Source organism: Cololabis saira, chromosome 2 (assembly GCF_033807715.1).
Source record: "Cololabis saira isolate AMF1-May2022 chromosome 2, fColSai1.1, whole genome shotgun sequence".
NCBI lineage: Eukaryota > Metazoa > Chordata > Actinopteri > Beloniformes > Belonidae > Cololabis > Cololabis saira.
The window spans coordinates 22,060,776-22,086,775 of record NC_084588.1 but is presented as its reverse complement, the minus strand read 5'-3'; the positions used below and the strand labels follow the sequence as shown (position 1 = coordinate 22,086,775).

Here is a 26,000-nt window from a genome sequence, read left to right as displayed (position 1 = left end):
CAGGAGTATGCCAACTTTCGTTCATGTACGTCAAACCGTATTATGGGGCTTGAGGCGCAAAGTTTTTTCTGTCTGAACCAACCAGATGAAGGGTGGGCGCGCTTTTTGGCGTCTAGCGTCGCCACGGTAACGCTTTTGAAAGAGAAAAGTAATGCGGGTGGTCGCAGGAGGGAGACGCACATTTTGATGTATAACACACCTGGGTGCACGTTACGGTTCGGGCTGAATTAACTTTCGAAGGAATGGCATAAATTTCGCCAAAATGACGCGACTAATTCAAAATGGCCGACTTCCTGTTCGGTTTCGGGCATGACGCCAAGAGACTTTTCTTTAAGTTGTCCCATGATACAGGTGTGTACCGACTTTCGTGCATGTACGTCAAACCGTATCGTGGGGCTTGAGGCACAAAGTTTTCAAGGGGGCGCTGTTGAGCCATTTTGCCACGCCCATTAATGCAAACCATTAAATATCAAATTTTTCGCCAGGCCTGGCTTGCATGCAAAATTTGGTGACTTTTTGGGCATGTTAAGGGGGGCAAAAAGGCCTTCACTTTGTCAGGAAAATAATAATAATAATTAAAGCTGCAAGCAGCGATGAACGGGCCCTCGCACTCACGGCCACCGCCCCCCATAAGCATATCAGAAATGACACCACCCACGACTCTCTATGTCAAACCATTCAAAAGTTATAGCAGAAAAAAGGAACAACCAATCAGAAGAAGGGGCGGGGCTAATTCAGGCCAATGAAGGTCAAGGACTCCATACAGAGTCTGATGACACCACCCACGACTCTCTATGTCAAACCATTCAAAAGTTATGGCAGAAAATCGGGACAACCAATCAGAAGAAGGGGCGGGGCTAATTCAGGCCTATGACGGTCAAGGACTCAATACCGAGTCCCATGACACCACCCACGACTCTTTATGTCAAACCATTCAAAAGTTATGGCAGAGAAAAGTATTCTAGGGGGCGCTGTTGAGCCATTAGGCCACGCCCATTAATGCATATCATGAAATATAAAATGTATCGCCAGGCCTGGCTTGCATGCAAAATTTGGTGACTTTTGGAGAACTATCAAATATGGACCAATCAGATGAAGGGGATGAGCGCTTTTTCGCGTCTAGCGTTGCCACGGTAACACTTTTGAAAGAGAAAAGTAATGTGCGTCGTCACAGGACAGAGACGAACATTTTGACGTAAAAAAAACACAAAAATTGCTGACAAAAATTTCTGCATATTGCCAGCCTTGAACTGTCGACCTCTGGCACCAAAGACCGCAATAATCTGGCTGAGCTAAGTCTCAGCCATTCCTTTCATTTGACCTATTGGTTAAGGAGAGACCAACATAGCGATAACATGTCTGGAACTTTTTTTTCCTAATTTTTTAAATATTTGTAAGTTATAGATATTAGTAAAACCCTACTGTTTTAATTATTACTTTTTCTGTAACCATTCTGCCAAGGTTGTAACCAGGCTGAGCCGGGAATATTTCTGAGGTCACCACATTACAGGGAGCTGATTGGTCGGGGGGCGGGGCCGTCATCACCCTACTCGCCACTGATTGGTCGGGGGGCGGGGCCGTCATCACCCTACTCGCCACTGATTGGTCGGGGGGCGGGGCCGGCAGACGTTTGAATCAGGAAGCGGGAGTCAGCGCGAGAGCGACTGGCGGCTCGCGGCGATTTTATTATAAAAAAAGGACAACCAATCAGAAGAAGGGGCGGGGCTAATTCAGGCCAATGAAGGTCAAGGACTCCATAAAGAATCTGATGACACCACCCTTGACTCTCTATGTCAAACCATTCAAAAGTTATAGCAGAAAATCGGGACAACCAATCAGAAGAAGGGGCGGGGCTAATTAAGGCCAACGAAGCTTAAGGACTCATTACAGAGTCCCATGACACCACCCACAACTCTCTATGTCAAACCATTCAAAAGTTATGGCAGAGAAAAGTTTTCTAGGGGGCGCTGTTGAGCCGTTAGGCAACGCCCATTAATGCAAACCATGAAATATCACATTTATCGCCAGGCCTGGCTTGCATGCAAATTTTGGTGACTTTTGGAGAACTATCAAATATGGACCAATCAGATGAAGGGTGGGTGCGCTTTTTTGCGTCTAGCGTCGCCACGGTAACACTTTTGAAAGAGAAAAGTAATGCGTGTAGTCGCACGATGGAGACGCACATTTTGGTGTATAACACACCTGGGTGCACATTACGGTTCGGGCTGAATTAACTGCCGAAGGAATGGCATAAATTGCGCCAAAATTACACAATTAATTCAAAATGGCTGACTTCCTGTTCGGTTTCGGCCATGGCTCCAAGAGACTTTTCTTTAAGTTGTGCCATGATACAGGTGTGTAGCGATTTTCGTGCATGTACGTCAAACCGTATTGTGGGGCTTGAGGCACAAAGTTTTCCGGGGGGCGCTGTTGAGCCATTTTGCCACGCCCATTAATGCAAACCATTAAATATCAAATTTATCACCAGGACTGGCTTGCATGCCAAATTTGGTGCCTTTTGGGGAACTATCAAATATGGACCAATCAGGTGAAGGGGGGGTGCGCTTGTTGGCGTCTAGCGTCGCCACGGTAACACTTTTGAAAGAGAAAAGTAATGCGTGTAGTCGCAGGATGGAGACGCACATTTTGATGTATAACACATCTGGGTTCACGATACGGTTCGGGCTGAATTAACTCTCGAAGGAATGGCATATATTACCCCAAAATTACGCAATTAATTCAGAATGTTCAAAATGGCCGACTTCCTGTTCGGTTTCGGCCATGGCGCCAAGAGACTTTTCTTTTAGTTGCGACATGATACAAGTGTGTACCGATTTTCGTTCATGTACGTCAAACCGTATTATGGGGCTTGAGGCACAAAGTTTTTTCTGTCGAACCAATCAGATGAAGGGTGGCCGCGCTTTTTGGCGTCTAGCGTCGCCACGGTAACGCTTTTGAAAGAGAAAAGTAATGCGTGTAGTCGCAGGATGGAGACGCACATTTTGATGTATAACACACTTGGGGGCACGTTACGGTTCGGGCTGAATTAACTTTCGAAGGAATGGCATAAATTTCGCCAAAATGACATGACTAATTCAAAATGGCCGACATCCTGTTCGGTTTCGGGCATGACCCCAAGAGACTTTTGTTTAAGTTGTCCCATGATACAGGTGTGTACCGATTTTCGTGCATGTACGTCAAACCGTATCGTGGGGCTTGAAGCACAAAGTTTTCAAGGGGGCGCTGTTGAGCCATTTTGCCACGCCCATTAATGCAAACCTTTAAATATCAAATTTTTCGCCAGGCCTGACTAGGGTGCAAAATTTGGTGACTTTTTGGGCATGTTAAGGGGGGCAAAAAGGCCTTCACTTTGTCAGGAAAATAATAATAATAATAATTAAAGCTGCAAGCAGCAATGAACGGGCCCTCGCACTCACGTCAACCGCCCCCCATAAGCATATCAGAAATGACACCACCCACGACTTCCTATGTCAAACCATTGAAAAGTTATAGCAGAAAAAAGGGACAACCAATCAGAAGAAGGGGCGGGGCTAATTCAGGGCAAAGAAGATCAAGGACTCCATACAGAGTCCCATGACACCACCCACGACTCTCTATGTCAAACCATTCAAAAGTTATAGCAGAAAATAGGGACAACCAATCAGAAAAAGGGACTGGGCTAATTGTCACCAATTATGGTCAAGGACTCAATGCCGAGTCCCATGACATCACCCACGACTCTCTATGTCAAACTTTTCAAAAGTTATGGCAGAAAAGGGTATTCTAGAGGGCGCTGTTGAGCCGTGAGGACACGCCCATTAATGCAAACCATGAAAAAAAAAATCAGATCACTCAAATGAACGACGATCATACAGTACAGCTGTATCTCATGGTCCAGAATGTATGATATTATATTAATCTATTATACCATATTATATTACATGTTGTTATTTCATATTAGCGTACCCAGTAATATAGCATATTGTATTATTGCATTGTATGTTGCTTCATTTCATATATTTTTGACTGTATTATATTGTAAAATTATATATCATAGCGATTGCATTATTATATAATTTCAATTTATAACACTAATATACAATTCCTCACACACACACTCCTTCCAAATGTTTCTTTTTTTTCTCCATTATGACAATTCTATGCTGTCATCCGTTATGTTTTTTGTTTTTAAGCTTGTTATGTCTGTTATTCAAATATATTAATACATTCATTAATATGCTATACTGTATTTTGTATTGTGTATATTGTGTGTGTGTGTGTGTGTGTGTGTGTGTGTGTATATATATATATATATATATATATATATATATATATATATATATATATATATATATATATATATGTGTGTGTGTGTGTGTGTGTGTGTATACCTGAAGTGTGACTACCTGCAGAACGTATTTTAGCATGAAAGCTTGCATATTTAACGTACATCAAGCATCCTGTATCATAGCTACATGTCTGCCGTTTGTAACAAAGCAAACCGCGTGAAAATCGGTTGAAAATCAAGTGAGTTATAGTTATTTTACTTATGCAGACACCTCCTTCCACAATAGAAGTGAACGCTCTAGAGTTAAAGCGATACCGATCCAAGATGGCGGCCACGCCCGACGTTCTCAGGCAGTCAATGCGGCGCCTCGACCAAGATGGCGGCCGCGCTGAACATCAGCCCCTCCCCCCGCGGGAGCTGCGCGCGCAAACTCCACTCAAATTCAAAAGTTATGGCAGAAAATCGGGACAACCAATCAGAAGAAGGGGAAAGAGAAAAGTAATGTGCGTCGTCACAGGACAGAGACGAACATTTTGATGTAAAAAAAACACAAAAATTGCTGACAAAAATTTTGGCATATCAAGCCAGGCTTGAACTCTCGACCTCTGGCAGCAAAGACCGCAATAATCTGGCTGAGCTAAGTCTCAGCTATTCCTCTTATTTGACCTACTGGCTTAGGACAGACCAACATAGCGATAAAATGTCTGAAACTTTTTTTTCCTAATTTTTTAAATATTTGTAAGTTATAAAATTAGTAAAACCCTACTATTTAAATTATTACTTTTTCTGTAACCATTCTGCCAAGGTTGTAACCGGGCTGAGCCGGGAATATTTCTGAGGTCACCACATTACAGGGAGCTGATTGGTCGGGGGGCGGGGCCGTCATCACCCTACTCGCCACTGATTGGTCGGGGGGCGGGGCCGTCATCACCCTACTCGGCACTGATTGGTCGGGGGGCGGGGCCGCCATCACCCTACTCGCCACTGATTGGTCAGGGGGCGGGGCCGGCAGACGTTTGAATCAGGAAGCGGGAGTCAGCGCGAGAGCGACTGGCGGCTCGCGGCAATTTTATTATAAAAAAAGGACAACCAATCAGAAGAAGGGGCGGGGCTAATTCAGGCCAATGAAGTTCAAGGACTCCATAAAGAATCTGATGACACCACCCACGACTCTCTATGTCAAACCATTCAAAAGTTATAGCAGAAAATCGGGACAACCAATCAGAAGAAGGGGCGGGGCTAATTAAGGCCAACGAAGCTTAAGGACTCATTACAGAGTCCCATGACACCACCCACGACTCTCTATGTGAAACCATTCAAAAGTTATGGCAGAGAAAAGTATTCTAGGGGGCGCTGTTGAGCCGTTAGGCCACGCCCATTAATGCAAACCATGAAATATCACATTTATCGCCAGGCCTGGCTTGCATGCAAATTTTGGTGACTTTTGGAGAACTATCAAATATGGACCAATCAGATGAAGGGTGGGTGCGCTTTTTCGCGTCTAGCGTCGCCACGGTAACACTTTTGAAAGAGAAAAGTAATGCGTGGTGTCGCACGATGGAGACGCACATTTTAGTGTATAACACACCTGGGTGCACGTTACGGTTCGGGCTGAATTAACTGCCGAAGGAATGGCATAAATTGTGCCAAAATTACACAATTAATTCAAAATGGCTGACTTCCTGTTCGGTTTCGGCCATGGCTCCAAGAGACTTTTCTTTAAGTCGCAACATGATACAGGTGTGTAGCGATTTTCGTGCATGTACGTCAAACCGTATTGTGGGGCTTGAGGCACAAAGTTTTCCGGGGGGCGCTGTTGAGCCATTTTGCCACGCCCATTAATGCAAACCATGAAATATCAAATTTATCGCCAGGCCTGGCTTGCATGCCAAATTTGGTGCCTTTTGGCGAACTATCAAATATGGACCAATCAGATGAAGGGGGGGTGCGCTTGTTGGCGTCTAGCATCGCCACGGTAACACTTTCGAAAGAGAAAAGTAATGCGTGTAGTCGCAGGATGGAGACGCACATTTTGATGTATAACACATCTGGGTTCACGATACGGTTCGGGCTGAATTAACTCTCGAAGGAATGGCATATATTGCTCCAAAATTACGCAATTAATTCAGAATGTTCAAAATGGCCGACTTCCTGTTCGGTTTCGGCCATGGCGCCAAGAGACTTTTCTTTTAGTTGTGACATGATACAGGAGTGTGCCAACTTTCGTTCATGTACGTCAAACCGTATTATGGGGCTTGAGGCGCAAAGTTTTTTCTGTCTGAACCAACCAGATGAAGGGTGGGCGCGCTTTTTGGCGTCTAGCGTCGCCACGGTAACGCTTTTGAAAGAGAAAAGTAATGCGGGTGGTCGCAGGAGGGAGACGCACATTTTGATGTATAACACACCTGGGTGCACGTTACGGTTCGGGCTGAATTAACTTTCGAAGGAATGGCATAAATTTCGCCAAAATGACGCGACTAATTCAAAATGGCCGACTTCCTGTTCGGTTTCGGGCATGACGCCAAGAGACTTTTCTTTAAGTTGTCCCATGATACAGGTGTGTACCGACTTTCGTGCATGTACGTCAAACCGTATCGTGGGGCTTGAGGCACAAAGTTTTCAAGGGGGCGCTGTTGAGCCATTTTGCCACGCCCATTAATGCAAACCATTAAATATCAAATTTTTCGCCAGGCCTGGCTTGCATGCAAAATTTGGTGACTTTTTGGGCATGTTAAGGGGGGCAAAAAGGCCTTCACTTTGTCAGGAAAATAATAATAATAATAATAATAATAATAATTAAAGCTGCAAGCAGCGATGAACGGGCCCTCGCACTCACGGCCACCGCCCCCCATAAGCATATCAGAAATGACACCACCCACGACTTCCTATGTCAAACCATTCAAAAGTTATAGCAGAAAAAAGGGACAACCAATCAGAAGAAGGGGCGGGGCTAATTCAGGCCAATGAAGGTCAAGGACTCCATACAGAATCTGATGACACCACCCACGACTCTCTATGTCAAACCATTCCAAAGTTATAGCAGAAAATCGGGACAACCAATCAGAAGAAGGGGCGGGGCTAATTAAGGCCAACGAAGCTTAAGAATTCATTACAGAGTCCCATGACACCATCCACGACTTCTTATGTCAAACCATTAAAAAGTTATAGCAGAAAAAAGGGACAACCAATCAGAAGAAGGGGCGGGGCTAATTCAGGCCAATGAAGGTCATGGACTCCATAAAGAATCTGATGACACCACCCACGACTCTCTATGTCAAACCATTCCAAAGTTATAGCAGAAAATCGGGACAACCAATCAGAAGAAGGGGCGGGGCTAATTAAGGCCAACGAAGCTCAAGGACTCCATACAGAATCTGATGACACCACCCACGACTCTCTATGTCAAACCATTCAAAAGTTATAGCAGAAAATCGGGACAACCAATCAGAAGAAGGGGCGGGGCTAATTAAGGCCAACGAAGCTCAAAGACTCCATACAGAGTCCCATGACACCACCCACAACTTCCTATGTCAAACCATTCAAAAGTTATGGCAGAGAAAAGTATTCTAGGGGGCACTGTTGAGCCGTTAGGCCACGCCCATTAATGCAAACCATGAAATATCAAATTTATCGCCAAGTCTGTCTTGCATGCCAAATTTGGTGACTTTTGGAGAACTATCAAATATGGACCAATCAGATTTCAAAATGGCCGACTTCCTGTTCGGTTTCGGCCATGGCTCCAAGAGACTTTTCTTTAAGTTGCGCCATGATACAGGTGTGTAGCGATTTTCGTGCATGTACATCAAACCGTATTGTAGGGCTTGGGGCACAAAGTTTTCCGGGGGGGCGCTGTTGAGCCATTTTGCCACGCCCATTAATGCAAACCATGAAATATCAAATTTATCGCCAGGCCTGGCTTGCGTGCCAATTTTGGTGCCTTTTGGGGAACTATCAAATATGGACCAATCAGATGAAGGGGGGGCGTGCTTTTTGGCGTCTAGCGTCGCCACGGTAACACTTTTGAAAGAGAAAAGTAATGCGTGTAGTCGCAGGATGGAGACGCACATTTTGATGTATAACACATCTGGGTTCACGATACGGTTCGGGCCGTATTAATTCTCGAAGGAATTGCATATATTGCTCCAAAATTACGTGATTAATTCAGAATGTTCAAAATGGCCGACTTCCTGTACGGTTTCGGCCACGGCGCCAAGAGACTTTTCTTTAAGTTGCAACATGATACAGGTGTGTACCGATTTTCGTTCATGTACGTCACACCGTATTCTGGGGCTTGAGGCGCAAAGTTTTTTCGGTCTGAACCAACCAGATGAAGGGTGGGCGCGCTTTTTGGCGTCTAGCGTCGCCACGGTAACGCTTTTGAAAGAGAAAAGTAATGCGTGTTGTCGCAGGATGAAGACGCACATTTTGATGTATAACACACTTGGGGGCACGTTATGGTTCGGGCCGTATTAACTGCCGAAGGAATGGCATTAATTGCGCCAAAGTGACACGATTAATTCAAAATGGCCGACTTCCTGTTCGGTTTCGGGCATGACGGCAAGAGACTTTTCTTTAAGTTGTCCCATGATACAGGTGTGTACCGATTTTCGTGCATGTACGACAAACCGCATTGTGGGGCTTGAGGCACAAAGTTTTCAAGGGGGCGCTGTTGAGCCATTTTGCCACGCCCATGAATGCAAACCATTAAATATCAAATTTTTCGCCAGGCCTGGCTTGCATGCCAAATTTGGTGACTTTTTGGGCACGTTTAGGGGGGCAAAAAGGCCTTCCTTTTGTCAGAACAATAAGAAGAAGAAGAAAAAGAATAATTCCTGCAAATACAATAGGGCCTTCGCACTGCAAGTGCTCGGGCCCTAATAAAAATTCCTGCAAATACAATAGGGCCTTCGCACTGCAAGTGCTCGGGCCCTAATTAAAGCTGCAAGCAGCGATGAACGGGCCCTCGCACTCACGTCCACCGCCCCCCATAAGCATATCAGAAATGACACCACCCACGACTCTCTATGTCAAACCATTCAAAAGTTATAGCAGAAAAAAGGAACCACCAATCAGAAGAAGGGGCAGGGCTAATTCAGGCCAATGAAGGTCAGGTCATCACCCTACTCGCCACTGATTGGTCGGGGGGCGGGGCCGGCAGACGTTTGAATCAGGAAGCGGGAGTCAGCGCGAGAGCATGACGCCATATTACAGGCAGCTGATTGGTCGGGGAGCGGGGCCGTCATCACCCTACTGATTGGTCGGGGGCGGGGCCGGCAGACGTTTGAATCAGGAAGCGGGAGTCAGCGCGAGAGCATGACACCATATTACAGGCAGCTGATTGGTCGGGGAGCGGGGCCGTCATCACCCTACTCGCCACTGATTGGTCGGGGGGCGGGGCCGTCATCACCATACTCGCCACTGATTGGTCGGGGGGCGGGGCCGTCATCACCCTACTCGCCACTGATTGGTCGGGGGGCGGGGCCAGCAGACGTTTGAATCAGGAAGAGGGACTCTCTATGTCAAACCATTCCAAAGTTATAGCAGAGAATCGGGACAACCAATCAGAAGAAGGGGCGGGGCTAATTAAGGCCAACGAAGCTTAAGGACTCATTACAGAGTCCCATGACACCACCCACGACTTCCTATGTCAAACCATTAAAAAGTTATAACAGAATAAAGGGACAACCAATCAGAAGAAGGGGCGGGGCTAATTCAGGCCAATGAAGGTCAAGGAGTCCATAAATAATCTGATGACACCACCCACGACTCTCTATGTCAAACCATTCCAAAGTTATAGCAGAAAATCGGGACAACCAATCAGAAGAAGGGGCGGGGCTAATTAAGGCCAACGAAGCTTAAGGACTCATTACAGAGTCCCATGACACCACCCACGACTCTCTATGTCAAACCATTCAAAAGTTATGGCAGAGAAAAGTATTCTAGGGGGCGCTGTTGAGCCGTTAGGCCACGCCCATTAATGCAAACCATGAAATATCAAATTTATCACCAGGCCTGGCTTGCATGCAAAATTTGGTGACTTTTGGGGAACTATCAAATATGGACCAATCAGATGAAGGGGGGTGCACTTGTTGGCGTCTAGCGTCGCCACGGTAACACTTTCGAAAGAGAAAAGTAATGCGTGTAGTCGCAGGATGGAGACACATATTTTGATGTATAACACATCTGTGTTCACGTTACGGTTCGGGCTGAATTAATTCTCGAAGAAATGGCATAAATTTCGCCAAAATGACACAATTTATTCAAAATGGCCGACATCCTGTTCGGTTTCGGCCATGGCTCCAAGAGACTTTTCTTTAAGTTGTGCCATGATACAGGTGTGTACCGATTTTCGTGCATGTACGTCAAACCGTATTGTGGGGCTTGAGGCACAAAATTTTCCGGGGGGCGCTGTTGAGCCATTTTGCCACGCCCATTAATGCAAACCATGAAATATCAAATTTATCGCCAGGCATGGCTTGCATGCCAAATTTGGTGCCTTTTGGGGAACTATCAAATATGGACCAATCAGATGAAGGGGGGGTGCGCTTGTTGGCGTCTAGCGTCGCCACGGTAACACTTTCGAAAGAGAAAAGTAATGCGTGTAGTCGCAGGATGGAGACGCACATTTTGATGTATAACACATCTGGGTTCACGATACGGTTCGGGCTGAATTAACTCTCGAAGGAATGGCATATATTGCTCCAAAATTACGCAATTAATTCAGAATGTTCAAAATGGCCGACTTCCTGTTCGGTTTCGGCCATGGCGCCAAGAGACTTTTCTTTTAGTTGCGACATGATACAGGTGTGTACCGATTTTCGTTCATGTACGTCAAACCGTATTATGGGGCTTGAGGCACAAAGTTTTTTCTGTCGAACCAATCAGATGAAGGGTGGGCGCGCTTTTTGGCGTCTAGCGCCGCCACGGTAACGCTTTTGAAAGAGAAAAGTAATGCGTGTTGTCGCAGGATGGAGACACACATTTTGATGTATAACACACTTGGGGGCACGTTACGGTTCGGGCTGAATTAACTTTCGAAGGAATGGCATAAATTTCGCCAAAATGACACGACTAATTCAAAATGGCCGACATCCTGTTCGGTTTCGGGCATGACCCCAAGAGACTTTTGTTTAAGTTGTCCCATGATACAGGTGTGTACCGATTTTCGTGCATGTACGTCAAACCGTATCGTGGGGCTTGAGGCACAAAGTTTTCAAGGGGGCGCTATTGAGCCATTTTGCCACGCCCATTAATGCAAACCTTTAAATATCAAATTTTTCGCCAGGCCTGACTAGGGTGCAAAATTTGGTGACTTTTTGGGCATGTTAAGGGGGGCAAAAAGGCCTTCACTTTGTCAGGAAAATAATAATAATAATAATAATAATAAAAATTCCTGCAAATACAATAGGGCCTTCGCTCTGAAGGTGCTCGGGCCCTAATAATAATAATAATAAAAATTCCTGCAAATACAATAGGGCCTTCGCACTGAAGGTGCTCGGGCCCTAATAATAATAATAAAAATTCCTGCAAATACAATAGGGCCTTCGCACTGCAAGTGCTCGGGCCCTAATAATAAAAAAAATACAAATAATTCCTACAGATACAATAGGGCCTTCGCACTGAAGGTGCTCGGGCCCTAATTAAAAACCCTATACTTTCATTAGCATCCAAGCTACAGCATCTCCACTCAGCTGAGCTGCTGAAGTCAGTTGGTCTTGTTGACCAGTGAGGGGAGCTAAAGTGTCATAGGATCCAGGTTCATTCCTGGTGTATGTTTGATGTGGAGATTTACATTTGTTTGTGCATGAGCAACCTGTAACGTTTGATGTGAGATGATGCGATATTCTCTAGCAACCACAAAAAAACACAGCAATAGCCTGTCAGCACTTCAGTGTAACATTCAGTTTAAAAGAAACAGACTAAACCAATAAACACTAACTGACAACTGACTCAAGGAAAAACAACAACAAACACATCAGCAGCAGCTCAATAAACACTAACAAGTCTGATTTTTGACTACAACTTCTTCATAATCAGACATCCTTTTTAAAGGATTTATGATGACAATAAAGGGTTGTATAGGCTACTGGCAGCCCGTAGTGCCCTAGGATGTGTTCCAACACACCCTGGTGACCCTGAAGTATATTCAGTACGTACAGAAAACATATGGATAAATAGCAAGATTATATACAAACACAGAACTAATTATTCTAAATTGACCTGCAGGGAAACCCAATTTAGCTAAAGTCTGACCATTTTTTTTACGTTTTATAATCCTTCATGTTTTGGTTTGTTTTTAATATTCATTTATGCCTAAAAGGATTCCTTTCAATTTTGTGCTGATAAGTGAAAGCTAATGGAAATCATTTCCATGTGTTTTGAGCTTTTCAGAGATGTACTCTTCTTACTTAGTTCAGATGAATACATCTCTCCACAATACATTTTAGTGTTTGATAATAGAAAAAGCTTGTGAAAAGCTAATAGTTGAGGTTTTGTTAATATGGCTTAATCTCAGTTAAGACCAAAAGAAAAATATATATATATTTTAATAGGGTATACACAGGACAACGTGAATCATGGTGAAATGGCAAAATTACAGTCTATTGTTGCAGTATAAATTCTTTTGGAAAATATTTGAGAGTAAAAAATTTAATTACGCTAGAACATACATGTGGTCAGAAATTAGGCTGAAAGTTGGGGCCTTTGTTGTTTAACATCTTCATGCTTGTACTCGCTCAATTTATGAAAAAGAAACAAAATATGTTATGATACAACTATGCAGTTAACACAAATCTATATAACTGTATCACCAGAAGATTACAATCTAATTCAAACGTTGATCATATTAAAGAATGAATGTCCTAGAATTTTCTTCAGTTAAATGAAGACAAAACAGAAATAATAGTGTTTAGAGCCAAGGAAGAAAGATTAAAGCAGTAAAGCTTAAAACCATGGGCCTAGCGAGAAATCTGTGAGTGGTTCTGGACTCAGACCTGAATTTTAACAGCCACATCAAGACAGCAGTGAAGTCAGCCTATTATCACCTAAAGAACATATCAAGGATTACAGGACTGATGTCTCAAAATCCATCAAAAATGCAATTAGTTCAGAGCACTGCTGCCCGAGTCCTCACTAAGACCAAGAGAGTGGACCATATAAGTCCAGTTCTTGGATCTTTCCACTGGCTTCCTGTCCGTCACAGAGTACATTTTAAAATCCTGCTGTTGTTTTATAAATCTTTTAATGCTCTGGAAACTTGCATTCAACATTTCGGTGTCTGGGGTGCAGTGTTGCTCCTTCACAGTCACATGTCCAAGATTACAGCATCTGTCATTAACAAGCACTGAAACCATATCTCTCTGAAGTCTTGTGTCCGCCTGTATCGTCCGATATCCATGTAGAGAGATGCTGGAGTCCACAACATGCTCCTGTCTCAAATCTAAAAAACAAACAAACAAGATACTCCTACTGTCTCCTGTCAGTACAAGCTCCTTCATCCAACCACCCACACTGATCGAGAGAGAAAAAGTCAAAACCTCCTTCTTTTTGCTCTTACTTTTTGTCCAATTGTCTGCTTTTGAGGTCTTTATGTGATTATTAACTTGTCTTTGGTACTGCAACAGGCTGCCACTTAGGCAGCCCCATAAAGCTGTCTTTTTTTACTGACTCCGACAGCTGATGAGGTCATCAGTCTTTGTCACGATATATATACAGAACCAAAGTGATTCTCAGCAGAGCAGTAATGAGCATCTGCTGAGTTTCAGCAGAGACTACGAGTTACATTTTCGTGAGGACTGGAGTAGGAAAACATGAGCCAGTATAATTAATGTACATTTTTATATAAACTATTTCTAAGTTGAAAACAAATTGGAGCAAAGATAAAAGTAAAGAAAATAAAACAAGATAAGAAAAAAAAATGGGCCTTTGATATGGGTGGCAGGGTTTAACCAGGGGGGAGTTCCAGGAGAAGATAAATGTTTGTTGCAGGATCATGACATTATTCCTCTGGCTGTGGTCCCAGTTCTCTCTAAAAGCAAAACTCCCTTTATGAGCTCATGGAGGATTTTTTAGGATGAAGAGATGAAGCAGATACAGAACATGCTGCCCCACACAATCTGTCAGAACTTACATTATATTATATTTTTGCAAATGTGCAAAGAGATGCAGGATGGGTGTGTATTGATGTATTTTTGGTGCAGACACAGGCTCCCTTGAAACTGACCCAGAAGCCCAGAAGTGGACCCACCCAGAAAACACATATACAAACACTGTGATAGTCTGACCTCGTGCCAGATGCACGGCGAGTATGTTGCATAAGCATTGGAGAACTGCTCTGTTGCACTTACATGTGTTTATTCACACTTATAGAACAGGAGGTTTTGGAAATGGCTGTAAACACACAGTCTTGTACCAGCCATTGTCGGTATCATTCAAAAAGTTCTTACATAAAAGTTGTCCAGTTGTAATTTGAGACCAAATGCATGCAATAGTCATAATTAGAAAAAGATCATTGCAAAAGGTATAGGATCAACATCTTCAGCCATGCTCAAGTTTTTTTGCGTAAAATAACATGAAAAGAATCTCCTGATTATCTGATTGGACAAATATAAGCTCATACACAATAAGATGTACAATTTCTTTTTTTATTGTGCCATTCTTTAATTAAGAAAAATGAAGCCAACAAGAAACATATTATGTGGGCAATATACTACGTACCCCTATGATTAAATACATTTTAAATCCGCCTGTAACAGAAATAACTTGAAGAAGTTGTTTACTGTTTGTTGTTTCCCACGACCTTATGAGAGACAGAGTTTACTTCCCCTGTTTCGCTAGATTTGGACATTTTCTGATGGACCAACCACAGCATTTCTGGTGGCCTGAAAACTGGTCTTTGACAGATGGTCTCACCTTTGATTCTAGATTACTATTGACTAGTGCAAGGTGTCCCACTCATGTAGCTGCAAAACAACTCCACTGTCCATGTTGTTTTTAGAGAGAAGAGGCCTTTTCTCTCAAACCATAATAATCCAGTCTTTCAGCAGATTGAATGGTTGAGATGCAGCTCATAGCAAACTACTAAAACCTCTGATTTGCAGAAGTATGAAATATCTATAATGGCACATGGCCACATTGCAGCCATTGTGGTCCATCGGATGACAATGAGATTAACATGAACAAGTTACCAAGTTACACATTACCAAATGGTGCCAGGTACAAATACATGTTTCCTTCAGCAGTGAAATTACTTAACCTATCCCTTTTCTATAATGACATCATCAGCTCTTAGTTAGATATGAATAATGTCCTAAATCTGAAGCCATCAAATAATTAATGATAATAAACTAATTATTACTAAATAAATAAAACTGACTCAAGGATGAGATTGGTAACCTAAAACTTATCTTCTGGGATCTCTTTAGGATTACAAACTGAATGGAGAGCTTTCGTGTGCAATTCAAGCTGCTATATTTTCTGGATTCTACTGTCACAGACACTTGGTGGTTTCTTTGCACTGAATGCTGGATGAAATGTTGCTTTTAGGACTTGGAATCAGGTTTTGGTGAATAAGCTATGGATTAGTTGTGTGTGGTGGGGACTGTATCTAACCTGCTCTGTGAAAAGCAGACAGCAGGAGACAACGTACTTAATGCTTTTTGTCATGCAAATAATAACTGACACCAGTGACAGGGTTATATGAGGTTAGTTTTGTTATCCAACAGCAGGAGAAGTAACCACCCATTATCCACCCTGACTTTCTTTTTCTATTTCTTTTGTGTTTCATTTACCGTATGTTTCACTGTGCTTAATTTCTCAGACTGCATTAGATCTTAAATGGGACCTATTATGAAAAACACGTTTTTTCTTGCTTTAACATATATAAAGTGGTCTCCCCTCAGCCTGCCAACTTAAAGAAGGAGGACAGCAACCAAATTCTGCAGTGTCTGTACAGCTGCTTGGATGAGCCATCCAGTGTGATGTGGCTTCTACGAGCCGTTCAGATTCTGCTGATTTTCGTTGCGTCACCAAAATGCGAACCACGCCCACAACTAAACACCGTGTCCTAACTGAATGCGAGCGTCCGACTATCGCGTTGCATTGCGTGACATCGGACGCTCTCTGTCCATCTCCCTCCAGCCAGCTGCCACTTTATTGAGGTTTTTGTAGTGAAATGAGGAGGAATCATAGAGATAACTTCTCATTTCAACTAACTGGATCAGCCGTTCCTCATCCGTGACCGTTTCCTACAGCGCTTTCAACCGGCTTTCAACGGGAGCGACAGGAAGAAAATAGAAGCAGGGCGTCCGACAAATGTTCAGCACAAAATGTCGCGCGGCGTCGCGCTGCGTTGCTTCGGCCAGTTACGACAGTCTGGGACAGTCCAACAGAAAATAAAGCAATGGAATTGATTTTGTCGCTGACGCTCGCTCGCATGCAGTTAAGACACGGTTTAATAGTGTACGCAGCCGGCTGCTCTTCTGCCCAGAGCGAGGCTTTGTACCCCTGCTACACGTCATTCAGGCAGCCAATCAGCACGGTGCCTCATTATCATAGCCTCCCCGCCCACTCACAATCGCGCATAGAGAATGAGGTTAGAGACTAGGAAGATTCAGAGGCTGAATTTCTAATTTGTTTAGCAAAAACAATCAAAAGCTTGTTTTTAAGACATTCAAGGCCTGTTTAAAATACGTATTAGATGCCATAATAGGTCCCCTTTAAGGATATTCAGCTTCGCTGGAAAGAAGATGATGCTTGGCTTTTTGACTGTTTGTGGATTATATTTTCCCTAGATCCCCATGAGATCCCCATGTTCCCACTCTGCCCACACATCATCCCGTCATGACCGCAGCAGAATCCCCGACACATGATATCACGTAGGATGTGTCACTGAATTGCAGCCAGTACATAGTCAGTGTTTATACTCTGAAAGAAACTAATTGAAAATATGACTGCGTGCAACCACACAGAAAGAAAGACTTTTATTTATATATAAAAGTCTCAAAAATTGAGGACACCGTTTTGAAATCTGCAGTGCTCACAGTTCTGTTCTTAAAAGAATATTCTGGAGCTAAAACAAGAGTCTGTCAAAGTCTATCAAGGAGAACAAACCTTTGTTAGGGACCAAAATGAGGTGCATCAAAACAGTTTTGAGGCATCAGAGCTATGTCTCCTTGCTTTGCATCAGTTGACAGTGGTCAGTAGAAACCTTGTACAAACTTATAAAAATGTGTCGTTAAACAGGAAGAACCCCTTTAATGCACTTTTTGTATACAATACAAAGGTAAAATTAAAGCTGCAAGCAGCGATGAACGGGCCCTCGCACTCACGGCCACCGCCCCCATAAGCATATCAGAAATGACACCACCCACGACTCTCTATGTCAAACCATTCAAAAGTTATAGCAGAAAATCGGGACAACCAATCAGAAGAAGGGGCGGGGCTAATTCAGGCCAATGAAGGTCAAGGACTCCATACAGAAGCTGATGACACCACCCACGACTCTCTATGTCAAACCATTCAAAAGTTATAGCAGAAAATCGGGACAACCAATCCGAAGAAGGGGCGGGGCTAATTTTCACCAATTATGGTCAAGGACTCAATACCGAGTCCCATGACACCACCCACGACTCTTTATGTCAAACCTTTCAAAAGTTATGGCAGAGAAAAGTATTCTAGGGGGCGCTGTTGAGCCGTTAGGCCACGCCCATTAATGCAAACCATGAAATATCAAATTTATCGCCAGGCCTGGCTTGCATGCAAAATTTGGTGACTTTTGGAGAACTATCAAATATGGACCAATCAGATGAAGGGGGGCACGCTTTTTGGCGTCTAGCGTCGCCACGGTAACACTTTTGAAAGAGAAAAGTAATGCGCGTAGTCGCAAGATGAAGACGCACATTTTGATGTATAACACTCCTGGGTGCACGTTACGGTTCGGGCCGTATTAATTGCGGAAAGAATGGCATAAATTGCACCAAAATTACACAATTAATTCAAAATGTCCGACTTCCTGTTCGGTTTTGGCCATGGCGCCAAGAGACTTTTCTTTAAGTTGCGACATGATACAGGTGTGTACCGATTTTCGTGCATGTACGTCGAACCGTGTTGTGGGGCTTGAGGCACAAAGTTTTCCGGGGGGCGCTGTTGAGCCATTTTGCCACGCCCATTAATACAAACCATGAAATATCAAATTTATCGCCAGGCCTGCCTTGCATGCAAAATTTGGTGACTTTTGGGGAACTATCAAATATGGACCAATCAGATGAAGGGGGGCGCGCTTTTTGGCGTCTAGTGTCGCCACGGTAACACTTTTGAAAGAGAAAAGTAATGCGCGTAGTCGCAGGATGGAGACGCACATTTTGATGTATAACACATCTGGGTTCACGATACGGTTCGGGCCGTATTAATTCTCGAAGGAATGGCTCATATTGCTCCAAAATTACGCGATTAATTCAGAATGTTCAAAATGGCCGACTTCCTGTTCGGTTTCGGCCATGGCGCCAAGAGACTTTTCTTTAAGTTGCGACATGATACAGGTGTGTACCGATTTTCGTTCATGTACGTCAAACCGTATTATGGGGCTTGAGGCGCAAAGTTTTTTCTGTCTGAACCAACCAGATGAAGGGTGGGCGCGCTTTTTGGCGTCTAGCGTCGCCACGGTAACGCTTTTGAAAGAGAAAAGTAATGCGTGTTGTCGCAGGATGTAGACGCACGTTTTAATGTATAACACACTTGGGGGCACGTTACGGTTCGGGCCGTATTAACTGCCGAAGGAATGGCATAAATTGCGCCAAAGTGACACGATTAATTCAAAATGGCTGACTTCCTGTTCGGTTTCGGCCATGTCGCCAAGAGACTTTTCTTTAAGTTGTGTACTGATACAGGTGTGTAGCGATTTTTGTGCATGTACGTCAAACCGTATTGTGGGGCTTGAGGCACAAAGTTTTCCGGGGGGCGCTGTTGAGCCATTTTGCCACGCCCATTAATGTAAACCATTAAATATAACATTTTTCGCCAGGCCTGACTTGCATGCAAAATTTGGTGACTTTTTGGGCACGTTTAGGGGGGCAAAAAGGCCCTCCTTTCATCAGAAGAAAGAAAGAAAAAAGAAAAAAGAAAAAAGAAAAATTCCTACAGATACAATAGGGCCTTCGCACTGAAGGTGCTCGGGCCCTAATTATTTCTTTATTAGTTCCATTTATTCTAGTGGCAGTGTTCAGCTGTGTTTTCCATCTTCCATCTAGAATAGTAAGTTTGCAGCTGATTGAAAATAAATTGGTCTGTAGATTTAATAGCTATTTCTGATAAAGTCAATCACAGATTCCTTTTGTACATCATTCATACCCCTGGGTTCTCATGTAAGAGCTCATATCTTAGCTCAGCTAAGTTGTGGTGTTCCCCAGGGATCTCCTTCTGTTTTCTGGATAGATGCTGATTCTCAAAGGAACATTCTGAAGGAAAATCAACTCCAGACTTATAATTAAGTAGTATAAACTTTTGTTAAGGACCAAATCACATGCATAAAAGCAGTTTTGAGTTAAAACAGAATATGCATTTGTAATAAAATGGTAATTAATGTTATCATAGGGTCAGTGATGGGGACATTAAAATGCATAGCTGTTTTAAGCCTCTGAAAATAACGATATAATACTTTGTTTACATTAACGTAACATTTACTTTTTGCTCAGGCATCAGTTGGGGCTCTCGTCATTAACAGCTAGGCTAACATCACCTTTGTACTTATGTGTCTTTAATGGCTTCTGATGGGGTTTGTATGATCGAAAAAGAAATACATTCCTTGTCATGTAGAGAAACAAACATCAACACCATCTAAAGAAACAACATTTAAATAGGGAGGAAACAGTACGGACCAGCAGGGAGCAGGGGAAAGACAAGACCAGATATAGACAAGGGTTAACGAGACACAGGTGCAGACATCAGGGCTGATGGGAAACAGGAAGGTCAAACTAGAACTCAAACACAAAGACACGGGTTTCAAAATAAAACAGGAAGTCACAAAACCGTGACAGTCTAAATAGCACAAGGTTTGTTGTGGCTGATTATGTTCAGTTTCTCTGAAATTGGTGGAATTAAAACTTAACTAAAAGAAGAGAAAAATAAATGGATCATAAATTTAGATCATTCAGTGTAGCTTAATGACTATACAGGTGTAGGTTTGTTGTTGCTTAGACACTGAACAAGAATTCAAATGTGATAAATATAAATAAAAAGATTTTTGACAGTGCAGCTCTAATTTAGTGTGCAGGATTTCAGCTGCTTCTGTTGAAAGTACGCCGTGTTCATAATGTAATTCAAGTGAGATAGTTTTTGTCTAATTATTAATGTGTTTTTAGCGCTGTTATAAAGCCTAATGATGCCTACGTCACACTTCTATTGTCATTTTAACATTTTTTTCCTGTTCAAAGTCTGCAAGAAAAGCTGAAAAACGTTGGGGCCTCGAACACAAAAATTAAGATTGATGACAATAATGATTCAAGGAAAACCCACTTATTTCCAAAAGTGAGAGTTGTCAAGGATTAGAGTCAGTTGGAGTCATTTTCATCACATGTGAAATCCAAACGCTGTCAGGCGAGAAAAACCAGAAACAACCCCGCCTGCTCCCTCTGCCCCATAACAGCCTGTCATACACATGAACATGTGAGTGAATCCACACTCACATGGACACACCGTCTCCATCTCTAAGTTTCACACAAACACAAAACACACGTTCACATACTCTGCATGGCAAAAAATGTCATTTCCTGACAAACGCATACTTCCAGTGTTTTACTGAAGCCTCCTCCTTTTCCTTTTCCTCTGTTAATCATGGTATGCATCCTAAAGATTGAAATACCACAACACACATGTGCAGATTCCATCAGATGTGCGTTATCAGTTAAGTGGAGGTGTACTTGTGCTTTAAACTTTGGAGAAAAAATACAAGGTCACACTGTTAACTTCAAGCTTTTCTGTCCTCCCTATCCCCTCACTCCTGACTCCACAGCCTCCCCGCCCAACCCAGCTCTGCTTTTCCTCTAACTATCTACAAGATCAGCCTTGTGTTTTTCTTTCCCTTGCTCCCATTTTTCTCCTTTTCATTTGTTGTTTTTAATAAAACATAATGTGAAAAATAGCACTGAAAGGTGTTACAATGTTTTCACATCTTGACAAAGACTAAACTAGCAGTAGTCGGAAAAACTTACTGCACAAGTTAACCCTATAACTTGTAAAGAATCCCTTTTATCAATGATGGTTAACTTGAAGTAATCATGTTCTGTATGACGTTATCAGTTTCTTGGTTGTTAAGCAAGTTTGGCCTAGCCTTTTTAACAGTGTTGATTCATTCTTTTAAAGCTTCTTATTTATACACAGCATTTGAGTGTAGATCTAGACTTTCAATGGACTTGTCAGTGGGCTACTGTAACACCCACAGCATTTTAATAGGATTGAGGTCTGGACTTTTGACTAAGCATTTCCAAAACCTTTTTCGGACATTCTCATGTCGATTTGTTGGTCTGCCCATCTTTCACTGTCAGACAAATATCATCAAATATGACCCCATCTTTCACTGAGGGGCAGCAGAGATTGACTCCAACCTGCCACAACCCTGATAAAGTAGAGAACGGAGTGACAGAAACGGCAGTATACTGATGGGTTCGTGGTCAACTTCATGACTGTAACTTTGAGACTACACAACTTCCAGCATCAGCAGTTTGCCATGTTGTCATTGGATGTCCTAAAGTCATCGTGCTAATGAGCTATGGAGGGTCACACACTTCATGAGCCGACAGCAACTTGGTTATCCAGCTCAGGGGCGGGTCTTCAGGGGGGACTGGGGGGGGGGGGGGGGGGGGGGTTCTCCCCCGGCCCGGGGCCCAATGGGGCCTGAGGCAGCAGGCCCCGCCCGCGAGATTTTTTATTTATTTTTTTTGTGGCACCACTTGGTTCATATTAGGCATAAAGCATTGTATAATATGTTGGGCCAAGATTTTCATCAACAGCCGTCTATCAACGTCATACATCACTTGTCAACAGAGCGCAGTAATCCTACAGCCTAAACATGAGCGGGAGTTATAAACACAAAAGTGGAGCGATAAAACGCAAAGAAAAAGAAAAAAGGGAGCAAGAAAAAGCCAAATTGCCCAAGCTTGATGCATATTTTGTTCGCCCTAATCCTCCTCCTGTGGGAGATGAACCTGACGTTGTTAGCAGCGATTCATCCCCGGGCCCGGGCTGCCAAAAGCTGCATCATGGTCAGGGAGCAGGTTTACAGGTAGGCTACAATTATAACAATCACAGACACACTCTGTCAGCAAGAAAATGTGAGTTTGTGGTAAATTGTTGATATAGTAGCCCGGCCGCCTAGCTTATTTCCTTCTCTGTCTCTCGGCTGTAGCGGTGATAATAGGGACTCAGCAGCTGCAAAGGGCCCGGTCATATGCCCCGCCCCCCAGCCCAGCTCTGATATGTTCTGCTACTGATCCAGCTGATCATTAAATTATCTTTCTTCCAGAAAGCATAAGTGAAAAAGAACACTTAACCACGGGAAAAGAGGAATTGATTATGTTCTGGAGGGAAACGGGCAGCGCGGTGCCAAATCTTCTGCTTTTTTAGATGTGAGATGTGAGATAATCAAGAGCATTTCATTCATGTCTCGTGGCTTCTACTTACTTTCATAATTCTGGTGAAAGCATGAGGGATGTTTTTCACACTGCTTCTGCGCTGTGACTTAGTTTTTGTAAAGCAAATCATTACATAGTGCAAATGTGTGTTATTATCACTCTAGGGTTGTATACACCCTTTTTAAGACCAGATAAGGACCACACATTTCTTTTCTCTTTTTTTAAGTCCTGATATGCTAAAGCTTAGATTTAATAGATCATTACGGTTATGCACAACTTCATTTCTATACTTATTTTTGCCTCTGCAGATTTCAACACAGTGTTTGGTTTTAACTATGAAGACACAGCTGCATCTGGGAGCCCATCTTGGCAGCATGAGTGCAGTATGGATCTGCCAACGGGTATGTGCATGTTAAGGTCTGTGGTAGGACACTGTTTTTTCTGCAGAGTGCAATTTGTTTTCACAGAAGATTTCTCAAGCTGATCGTTGATCCACAGTAGCTCTGCTGCCCAGACACTGAGATTCAATTTAAACTCAGAATAAATAATGTATTTATGTATTTAACCTTTTATTTTACCAGGTAAACATTCAAGTTAAACAGTTTCTCATTCACAAATAGGACCTGGTCAAGGACACCAGCAGACCTACACAAATCTGCGTGAATCAGCTTTGAAGCTTTGCAAAGACTGTCTGGGCAGAAAGATTATGGTTAAATCTTTGACTTTGACTTTGACTTTGAAAAATAGATTTTGCCTCTCAAACTCCTCTCTGAACTCAATAATGTTGGTGCATGTATTTCGCCATGTGCACGTGTTTTGATACACGGTAGTCCATGTGTTGCTCTGAACGCAGCCCTCTCGCAAGCCTGTTTATGGTCAAAATATGCAGGCTCTCGTAGCACGGCCAGCAGGCACAAGAAGAAGGGGGGGATGAAGTGACCGAGTGACAGAGAAAGGAGAAAGAAAGAAAATTGCCCAATTATAAATAGTGGTAGTGTTAGTGGTAATTTTCCCCGATTTCTCACGTTTCAGCAGAAAGTGTGAGTTATAAAGTAATTTGTAAAATAAAAAGCTCCCCTGTTGGTCATTTATTTCACATTCATATGGTCTTGACCGGTTCAGCTCAGGACTTTGGCATCCCACAAGAAAAAAACAGAATCATTGACAATATGTCACAGCACATGTAGAAACAAACCACACAACAGCAGCAGAGGGCATTAACATATCTTTGCCAAAGATTAACATTACTTATTTCATTCCAACTCCTTTCATGACTCAGTGCTGCTGTTCCAACACTAAATCCCAAAAGCTGCACACCCACATTTCATATTGATATTCATTTTCCACAGTCATAACTTTCATAGTGACATACAGGGCCTATGGTGCATGGGTTTCCTTAGACATGACAACTTTTCTCCTGATCACTGAGTTCTGACTCTGATGACTGAGGATGTATACTGTAACTATGTGGACGTACACTGGCCAGTCACATTACTACTACTACTACTACTCATTTAGCAGATGTTAGTCTTGTTTCACCACAATGTTCCATCAGGAAAGCCAGCATCCTGCACATTGATATTACTTTTACACGTGTCACCTACCAAACAAATGTTACAGACACATTCAATAAGTGCAAAGTGCAGAGGACTGGTGTATAGTTATATATTGGCATTCTTACCAGAAAGTGAAGTCACTGGCCCTCAGTGTGTCGAGCCTCTGTCTCCCATCCTGTAAGTCCTGCACCAGAAATCAGGGGTGAGAGGGACTGTAAAACTTGAAACTGAAAGTGCTGTAAATAGTAAGCCACATATCTCTGATCTTCAGATAACTCTGTGCGCAGCTTGAGTTCTACTTTTGGTTTTGCTTCTTTTGGTTTTGTGATTACCTTTTATTGATGTAGTGCAACACCCAGTGAATGTCTAAGGTTGTATAAACACCTTCAAACACCAGGCTTTTAAATGAGCATGTCAAGGCAACCATGTGAAATGGCACGCAAACTGTGGCACAAAATGCCAAAGCGTAATGAAAAACTCTAAGATAAAAGAAGCAACGCCTTGGGCTTAATATCACTGAAAAAAGTAATAACATTACAAAGGGACATGCAGAGTTATGTTTCTCTCTGCTGCTTCTTACGAGCACATTCAAGTATGAGTCACAGCATAGTTGCAGGTCACTCCCCATGTCATTGCTTATTAATCAACTACAGTTCATGTTCGCCAATCTCTCCGCACTTGTTCTATTGTTCTGTGTGCTTTAATAAGTGAGTGTCTCTCCAGATCTAACAAAAACACCACACAGCTGCTGTATAAAGGTTATCCTGACAGTAGCAGAATCTAAGTGTGCTGTTGTAGGTGCTCAATATGTTTGTAGTGGTGCTGTGATAACACATTTATGTATTTTGTCATTTCGTGTGAACTATAGGGGCTCAGATTGAAAATTCTGGTCCCTTTCCCACCAGCTTTCACCATGAAAATGGTGAAAGCTGGTGGCCATTTTCAACTGAGTGAAAGTGGAAAATAAAATAAATGATTTAACTAACTAAGCTAGCACAATATTTTTTTCTTCTTGTTCCTTGTTGAAGATCCCGTGTCAAACCTACTACCAAATTCCACCTTGAAGATGTTCCTGTCATATACAAACATTTTAAAGTGATAGTAAAGTGTTAAAGCTCCAATAAAGTTGGAATAATTTTGTTTTCAGAACAGTACTCTTTTTGTATTCCTCTTTTACAATCATTTTATGAGAAGATAAAAAAAAATATTTCATTTCAACTTCATGGGCCACAGTATAGCATGAACCCGCTCTTAACATTGAGTGTAGATTTAGTTTTTTGTAGTATAAGCGCCTTATAAAATCTGTTGCTATTACTGAAAATCTGCCTGGTACCTGATAATTGCTGCTTGCATACATTTTTCTTTTCTCTTTTGTTATTTTATGCAACACTTTGAGACAACACAGTTAAAATAAAGTATGGTCCTGCAGCATGAAAATCACAGTGACGGTATTGCTGCAGCATTGCAAAATATGCTTCTATTCTACTTGAAAAAAAAAACCTCTTTTAATGTCTTTTTAATGTGGAAATGTTT

The 26,000-nt window shown here is 42.7% G+C and overlaps 1 protein-coding gene across 1 annotated transcript in view; it reads right to left on the bottom strand.

The window, feature by feature from the left end:
• Positions 1–24,738, bottom strand: part of LOC133460328 (interleukin-1 receptor type 2-like) — a 68,249-nt gene extending 43,511 nt beyond the window's left edge. The window contains exon 1 of the mRNA XM_061740959.1: positions 24,593–24,738. The gene's annotated coding sequence lies outside the window, so the exon portion shown is untranslated. The remainder of the gene's footprint in view (positions 1–24,592) is intronic.
• Positions 24,739–26,000: the final 1,262 nt, after the last annotated feature.